At 46.5% G+C, this 6384-nt stretch overlaps 12 non-coding genes and 2 pseudogenes across 12 annotated transcripts; all 14 read right to left on the bottom strand.

Moving 5' to 3' along the window:
• LOC125599485 lies at positions 1 to 105 on the bottom strand (annotated as a pseudogene; the record flags this gene model as incomplete).
• Positions 106 to 481: 376 nt separating this feature from the next.
• Positions 482 to 601, bottom strand: LOC125599483. The gene has a single exon (XR_007333234.1). It is a non-coding gene; the product is annotated as a 5S ribosomal RNA (ribosomal RNA).
• Positions 602 to 984: 383 nt separating this feature from the next.
• On the bottom strand, positions 985 to 1103 carry LOC125599488. The gene has a single exon (XR_007333237.1). It is a non-coding gene; the product is annotated as a 5S ribosomal RNA (ribosomal RNA).
• A 378-nt stretch (positions 1104 to 1481) lies between these two features.
• On the bottom strand, positions 1482 to 1600 carry LOC125599487. Its single transcript, XR_007333236.1, has one exon. It is a non-coding gene; the product is annotated as a 5S ribosomal RNA (ribosomal RNA).
• Positions 1601 to 1975: 375 nt separating this feature from the next.
• LOC125599486 lies at positions 1976 to 2094 on the bottom strand. Its single transcript, XR_007333235.1, has one exon. It is a non-coding gene; the product is annotated as a 5S ribosomal RNA (ribosomal RNA).
• A 343-nt stretch (positions 2095 to 2437) lies between these two features.
• Positions 2438 to 2556, bottom strand: LOC125599476. Its single transcript, XR_007333227.1, has one exon. It is a non-coding gene; the product is annotated as a 5S ribosomal RNA (ribosomal RNA).
• Positions 2557 to 2933: 377 nt separating this feature from the next.
• On the bottom strand, positions 2934 to 3049 carry LOC125599482. The gene has a single exon (XR_007333233.1). It is a non-coding gene; the product is annotated as a 5S ribosomal RNA (ribosomal RNA).
• A 376-nt stretch (positions 3050 to 3425) lies between these two features.
• On the bottom strand, positions 3426 to 3544 carry LOC125599479. The gene has a single exon (XR_007333230.1). It is a non-coding gene; the product is annotated as a 5S ribosomal RNA (ribosomal RNA).
• Positions 3545 to 3744: 200 nt separating this feature from the next.
• Positions 3745 to 3863, bottom strand: LOC125599477. The gene has a single exon (XR_007333228.1). It is a non-coding gene; the product is annotated as a 5S ribosomal RNA (ribosomal RNA).
• A 380-nt stretch (positions 3864 to 4243) lies between these two features.
• On the bottom strand, positions 4244 to 4362 carry LOC125599478. Its single transcript, XR_007333229.1, has one exon. It is a non-coding gene; the product is annotated as a 5S ribosomal RNA (ribosomal RNA).
• A 199-nt stretch (positions 4363 to 4561) lies between these two features.
• On the bottom strand, positions 4562 to 4680 carry LOC125599480. Its single transcript, XR_007333231.1, has one exon. It is a non-coding gene; the product is annotated as a 5S ribosomal RNA (ribosomal RNA).
• A 382-nt stretch (positions 4681 to 5062) lies between these two features.
• LOC125599489 lies at positions 5063 to 5181 on the bottom strand. The gene has a single exon (XR_007333238.1). It is a non-coding gene; the product is annotated as a 5S ribosomal RNA (ribosomal RNA).
• A 376-nt stretch (positions 5182 to 5557) lies between these two features.
• On the bottom strand, positions 5558 to 5675 carry LOC125599481. Its single transcript, XR_007333232.1, has one exon. It is a non-coding gene; the product is annotated as a 5S ribosomal RNA (ribosomal RNA).
• Positions 5676 to 6052: 377 nt separating this feature from the next.
• Positions 6053 to 6171, bottom strand: LOC125599484 (annotated as a pseudogene).
• Between the last annotated feature and the right edge of the window lie 213 nt (positions 6172 to 6384).

Here is a 6384-nt window from a genome sequence, read left to right as displayed (position 1 = left end):
ACTTTCCCGGGAGGTCAACCCATCCTAGTACTACTCTCGCCCAAGCACGCTTAACTGCGGAGTTCGGATGGGATCCGGTGCATTAGTGCTGGTATGATCGCCCGCGTCAGTACATCACTCTCGTTTCTATATATCCTTTTCCCGGCCAATCCAAGTGTAAGGCCGTGGGGCCCACATGATTTTCTTGCCGTTTTGTTTCGAGCGAAAAAGTGCATCGAGGTTAACGGCGTTAAGAAAGCATCAAAAACACCTTGAGAATCCGCTTTCGATCTTTTTTACGTGCCATAACTTCCGCCGCACGTTTGAGGGTCAAAAAGGCTGAATTTGAGCCCGAAAAATGTGCCCCCTATTCATCCCGCCCATTATGGTTTCTGGGGCTTTCCGAAATGGTGCTATGGGCGACGTAGTTCCTCACGGTTCAAAGTTATGAGTTTTCCAAGTTTAAACTCGTTTTAGGCTAAAAAAAATTAAAAAATAAAAAGGGGTGCAACACGAGGACTTTCCCGGGAGGTCACCCCATCCTAGTACTACTCTCGCCCAAGCACGCTTACTGCGGAGTTCTGATGGGATCCGGTGCATTAGTGCTGGTATGATCGCACCCGTCAGTACATCACTCTCGTTTCTATATATCCTTATCCTTTTCCCGGCCAATCCAAGTGTAAGGCCGTGGGGGCCCCACATGATTTTCTTGCCGTTTTGTTTTCGAGCGAAAAGTGCATCGAGGTTAACGGCGTTAAGAAAGCATCAAACAACACCTTGAGAATCCGCTTTCGATCTTTTTTACGTGCCATAACTTTCCGCAGCCCGTTTGAGGGTCAAAACGGCTGAATTTGAGCCCGAAAAATTGCGCCCCCTATTCACCGCCATTATGGTTCTGGGGCTTTCCGAAATGGTGCTATGGCGACGTAGTTCCTCACGGTTCAAAAGTTATGAGGTTTCCAAGTTTAAACTCGTTTTAGGCTAAAAAAAATTAAAAAATAAAAAGGGGTGCAACACGAGGACTTCCCGGGAGGTCACCCATCCTAGTACTACTCTCGCCCAAGCACGCTTAACTGCGGAGTTCTGATGGGATCCGGTGCATTAGTGCTGGTATGATCGCACCCGTCAGTACATCACTCTCGTTTCTATATATCCTTTTCCCGGCCAATCCAAGTGTAAGGCCGTGGGGCCACATGATTTTCTTGCCGTTTTGTTTCGAGCGAAAAAGTGCATCGAGGTTAACGGCGTTAAGAAAGCATCAAAAACACCTTGAGAATCCGCTTTCGATCTTTTTTACGTGCCATAACTTTCCGCAGCCCGTTTGAGGGTCAAAACGGCTGAATTTGAGCCCAAAAAAATTGCGCCCCCTATTCACCGCCCATTATGGTTTCTGGGGCTTTCCGAAATGGTGCTATGGGCGACGTAGTTCCTCACGGTTCAAAAGTTATGAGGTTTCCAAGTTTAAACTCGTTTTAGGCTAAAAAAAAATTAAAAAATAAAAAGGGGTGCAACACGAGGACTTCCCGGGAGGTCACCCATCCTAGTACTACTCTCGCCCAAGCACGCTTAACTGCGGAGTTCTGATGGGATCCGGTGCATTAGTGCTGGTATGATCGCACCCGTCAGTACATCACTCTCGTTTCTATATATCCTTTCCCGGCCAATCCAAGTGTAAGGCCGTGGGGCCCACATGATTTTCTTGCCGTTTTGTTTCGAGCGAAAAAGTGCATCGAGGTTAACGGCGTTAAGAAAGCATCAAAAACACCTTGAGAATCCGCTTTCGATCTTTTTTACGTGCCATAACTTTCCGCAGCCCGTTTGAGGGTCAAAACGGCTGAATTTGAGCCCGAAAAATTGCGCCCCCTATTCACCGCCCATTATGGTTTCTGGGGCTTTCCGAAATGGTGCTATGGGCGACGTAGTTCCTCACGGTTCAAAAGTTATGAGGTTTCCAAGTTTAAACTCGTTTTAGGCTAAAAAAAAATTAAAAATAAAAGGGGTGCAACACGAGGACTTCCCGGGAGGTCACCCATCCTAGTACTACTCTCGCCCAAGCACGCTTAACTGCGGAGTTCTGATGGGATCCGGTGCATTAGTGCTGGTATGATCGCACCCGTTAGTACATCACTCTCGTTTCTATATATCCTTTTCCCGGCCAATCCAAGTGTAAGGCCGTGGGGCCCACATGATTTTCTTGCCGTTTTGTTTCGAGCGAAAAAGTGCATCGAGGTTAACGGCGTTAAGAAAGCATCATACGTGCCATAACTTTCCGCAGCCCGTTTGAGGGTCAAAACGGCTGAATTTGAGCCCGAAAAATTGCGCCCCCTATTCACCGCCCATTATGGTTTCTGGGGCTTTCCGAAATGGTGCTATGGGCGACGTAGTTCCTCACGGTTCAAAAGTTATGAGGTTTCAAGTTTAAACTCGTTTTAGGCTAAAAAAAATTAAAAAATAAAAAGGGGTGCAACACGAGGACTTCCCGGGAGGTCACCCATCCTAGTACTACTCTCGCCCAAGCACGCTTAACTGCGGAGTTCTGATGGGATCCGGTGCATTAGTGCTGGTATGATCGCACCCGTCAGTACATCACTCTCGTTTCTATATATCCTTTTCGGCCAATCCAAGTGTAAGGCCGTGGGGCCCACATGATTTTCTTGCCGTTTTGTTTCGAGCGAAAAAGTGCATCGAGGTTAACGGCGTTAAGAAAGCATCAAAACACCTTGAGAATCCGCTTTCGATCTTGTTTACGTGCCATAACTTTCCACAGCCCGTTTGAGGGTCAAAACGGCTGCTGAATTTGAGCCCGAAAAATTGCGCCCCCTATTCACCGCCCATTATGGTTTCTGGGGCTTTCCGAAATGGTGCTATGGGCGACGTAGTTCCTCACGGTTCAAAAGTTATGAGGTTTTCAAGTTTAAACTCGTTTTAGGCTAAAAAAAATTAAAAAATAAAAAGGGGTGCAACACGAGGACTTCCCGGGAGGTCACCCATCCTAGTACTACTCTCGCCCAAGCACGCTTAGCGGAGTTCTGATGGGATCCGGTGCATTAGTGCTGGTATGATCGCACCCGTCAGTACATCACTCTCGTTTCTATATATCCTTTTCCGGCCAATCCAAGTGTAAGGCCGTGGGGCCCACATGATTTTCTTGCCGTTTTGTTTCGAGCGAAAAAGTGCATCGAGGTTAACGGCGTTAAGAAAGCATCAAAAACACCTTGAGAATCCGCTTTCGATCTTTTTACGTGCCATAACTTTCCGCAGCCCGTTTGAGGGTCAAAACGGCTGAATTTGAGCCCGAAAAATTGCGCCCCCTATTCACCGCCCATTATGGTTTCTGGGGCTTTCCGAAATGGTGCTATGGGCGACGTAGTTCCTCACGGTTCAAAAGTTATGAGGTTTCCAAGTTTAAACTCGTTTTAGCTAAAAAAAAATTAAAAAATAAAAAGGGGTTGCAACACGAGGACTTCCCGGGAGGTCACCCATCCTAGTACTACTCTCGCCCAAGCACGCTTAACTGCGGAGTTCTGATGGGATCCGGTGCATTAGTGCTGGTATGATCGCACCCGTCAGTACATCACTCTCGTTTCTATATATCCTTTTCGCGGCCAATCCAAGTGTAAGACCGTGGGGCCCACATGATTTTCTTGCCGTTTTGTTTCGAGCGAAAAAGTGCATCGAGGTTAACGGCGTTAAGAAAGCATCAAAACACCTTGAGAATCCGCTTTCGATCTTTTTTAGGGTTAAAAAAAAAATTAAAAAATAAAAGGGGTGCAACACGAGGACTTCCCGGGAGGTCACCCATCCTAGTACTACTCTCGCCCAAGCACGCTTAGCTGCGGAGTTCTGATGGGATCCGGTGCATTAGTGCTGGTATGATCGCACCCGTCAGTACATCACTCTCGTTTCTATATATCCTTTTCGCTGCCAATCCAAGTGTAAGACCGTGGGGCGCACATGATTTTCTTGCCGTTTTGTTTCGAGCGAAAAAGTGCATCGAGGTTAACGGCGTTAAGAAAGCATCAAAAACACCTTGAGAATCCGCTTTCGATCTTTTTACGTGCCATAACTTTCCGCAGCCCGTTTGAGGGTCAAAACGGCTGAATTTGAGCCCGGAAAATTGCGCCCCCTATTCACGCCCATTATGGTTTCTGGGGCTTTCCGAAATGGTGCTATGGCGGAGACGACGTAGTTCCTCATGGTTCAAAAGTTATGAGGTTTTCAATTTAGACTCGTTTTAGGCTAAAAAAAAATTAAAAATAAAAAAGGGGTGCAACACGAGGACTTCCCGGGAGGTCACCCATCCTAGTACTACTCTCGCCCAAGCACGCTTAACTGCGGAGTTCTGATGGGATCCAGTGCATTAGTGCTGGTATGATCGCACCCGTCAGTACATCACTCTCGTTTCTATATATCCTTTTCGCGGCCAATCCAAGTGTAAGACCGTGGGGCGCACATGATTTTCTTGCCGTTTTGTTTCGAGCGAAAAAGTGCATGAGGTTAACGGCGTTAAGAAAGCATCAAAAAACACCTTGAGAATCCGCTTTCGATCTTTTTTAGGGTAAAAAAAAAATTAAAAATAAAAAGGGGGCAACACGAGGACTTCCCGGGAGGTCACCCATCCTAGTACTACTCTCGCCCAAGCACGCTTAGCTGCGGAGTTCTGATGGGATCCGGTGCATTAGTGCTGGTATGATCGCACCCGTCAGTACATCACTCTCGTTTCTATATATCCTTTTCCCGGCCAATCCAAGTGTAAGGCCGTGGGGCCCACATGATTTTCTTGCCGTTTTGTTTCGAGCGAAAAAGTGCATCGAGGTTAACGGCGTTAAGAAAGCATCAAAAAACACATTGAGAATCCGCTTTCGATCTTTTTTACGTGCCATAACTTTCCGCAGCCCGTTTGAGGGTCAAAACGGCTGAATTTGAGCCCGGAAAATTGCGCCCCCTATTCATCGCCCATTATGGTTTCTGGGGCTTTCCGAAATGGTGCTATGGGCGATGACGTAGTTCCTCATGGTTCAAAAGTTATGAGGTTTTCAAATTTAGACTCGTTTTAGGCTAAAAAAAAATTAAAAAATTAAAAGGGGTGCAACACGAGGACTTCCCGGGAGGTCACCCATCCTAGTACTACTCTCGCCCAAGCACGCTTAGCTGCGGAGTTCTGATGGGATCCGGTGCATTAGTGCTGGTATGATCGCACCCGTCAGTACATCACTCTCGTTTCTATATATCCTTTTCGCTGCCAATCCAAGTGTAAGACCGTGGGGCGCATATGATTTTCTTGCCGTTTTGTTTCGAGCGAAAAAGTGCATCGAGGTTAACGGCGTTAAGAAAGCATCAAAAACACCTTGAGAATCCGCTTTCGATTTTTTTACGTGCCATAACTTTCCGCAGCCCGTTTGAGGGTCAAAAACGGCTGAATTTGAGCCCGAAAAATTGCGCCCTATTCATCGCCCATTATGGTTTCTGGGGCTTTCCGAAATGGTGCTATGGGACGTAGTCCTCATGGTTCAAAAGTTATGAGGTTTTCAAATTTAGCCTCGTTTTAGCTAAAAAAAATAAATTAAAAAAATAAAAAGGGGTGCAACACGAGGACTTCCGGGGAGGCACCCATCCTAGTACTACTCTCGCCCAAGCACGCTTAGCTGCGGAGTTCTGATGGGATCCGGTGCATTAGTGCTGGTATGATCGCACCCGTCAGTACATCACTCTCGTTTCTATATATCCTTTTTGCTGCCAATCCAAGTGTAAGACCGTGGGGCGCACATGATATTCTTGCCGTTTTGTTTCGAATGAAAAAGTGCATCGAGGTTAACGGTGTTAAGAAAGCATCAAAAACACCTTGAGAATCCGCTTTCGATCTTTTTTACGTGCCATAACTTTTCGCAGCCCGTTTGAGGGTCAAAAAGGCTGAATTTGAGCCCAAAAAAATGCGCCCCCCTATTCACCGCCCATTATGGTTTCTGGACTTTCCGAAATGGTGCTATGGGCGACGTAGTTCCTCACGGTTCAAAAGTTATGAGGTTTCCAAGTTTAAACTCGTTTTAGGGTAAAAAAAATTAAAAAAATAAAAAGGGGGCAACACGAGGACTTCCCGGGAGGTCACCCATCCTAGTATACTCTCGCCCAAGCACGCTTAACTGCTGGAGTTCTGATGGGATCCAGTGCATTAGTGTGGGTATGATCGCACCGTCAGTACATCACTCTCGTTTCTATATCTTTTTCGCGGCCATCCAAGTGTAGACCGTGGGCGCACATGATTTTCTTGCCGTTTTGTTTCGAGCGAAAAAGTGCATTGAGGTTAACGGCGTTAAGAAAGCATCAAAAACACCTTGAGAATCGCTTTCGATCTTTTTTAGGGTTTAAAAAAAATTTAAAAAATAAAAAGGGGTGCAACACGAGGGA

Source organism: Brassica napus, unplaced genomic scaffold (genome assembly GCF_020379485.1).
Source record: "Brassica napus cultivar Da-Ae unplaced genomic scaffold, Da-Ae ScsIHWf_1855;HRSCAF=2491, whole genome shotgun sequence".
In the NCBI taxonomy this organism is placed as follows: Eukaryota; Viridiplantae; Streptophyta; class Magnoliopsida; order Brassicales; family Brassicaceae; genus Brassica; species Brassica napus.
The sequence above is the reverse complement of the archived record's forward strand: the minus strand, read 5'-3'. Positions and strand labels throughout refer to the sequence as shown.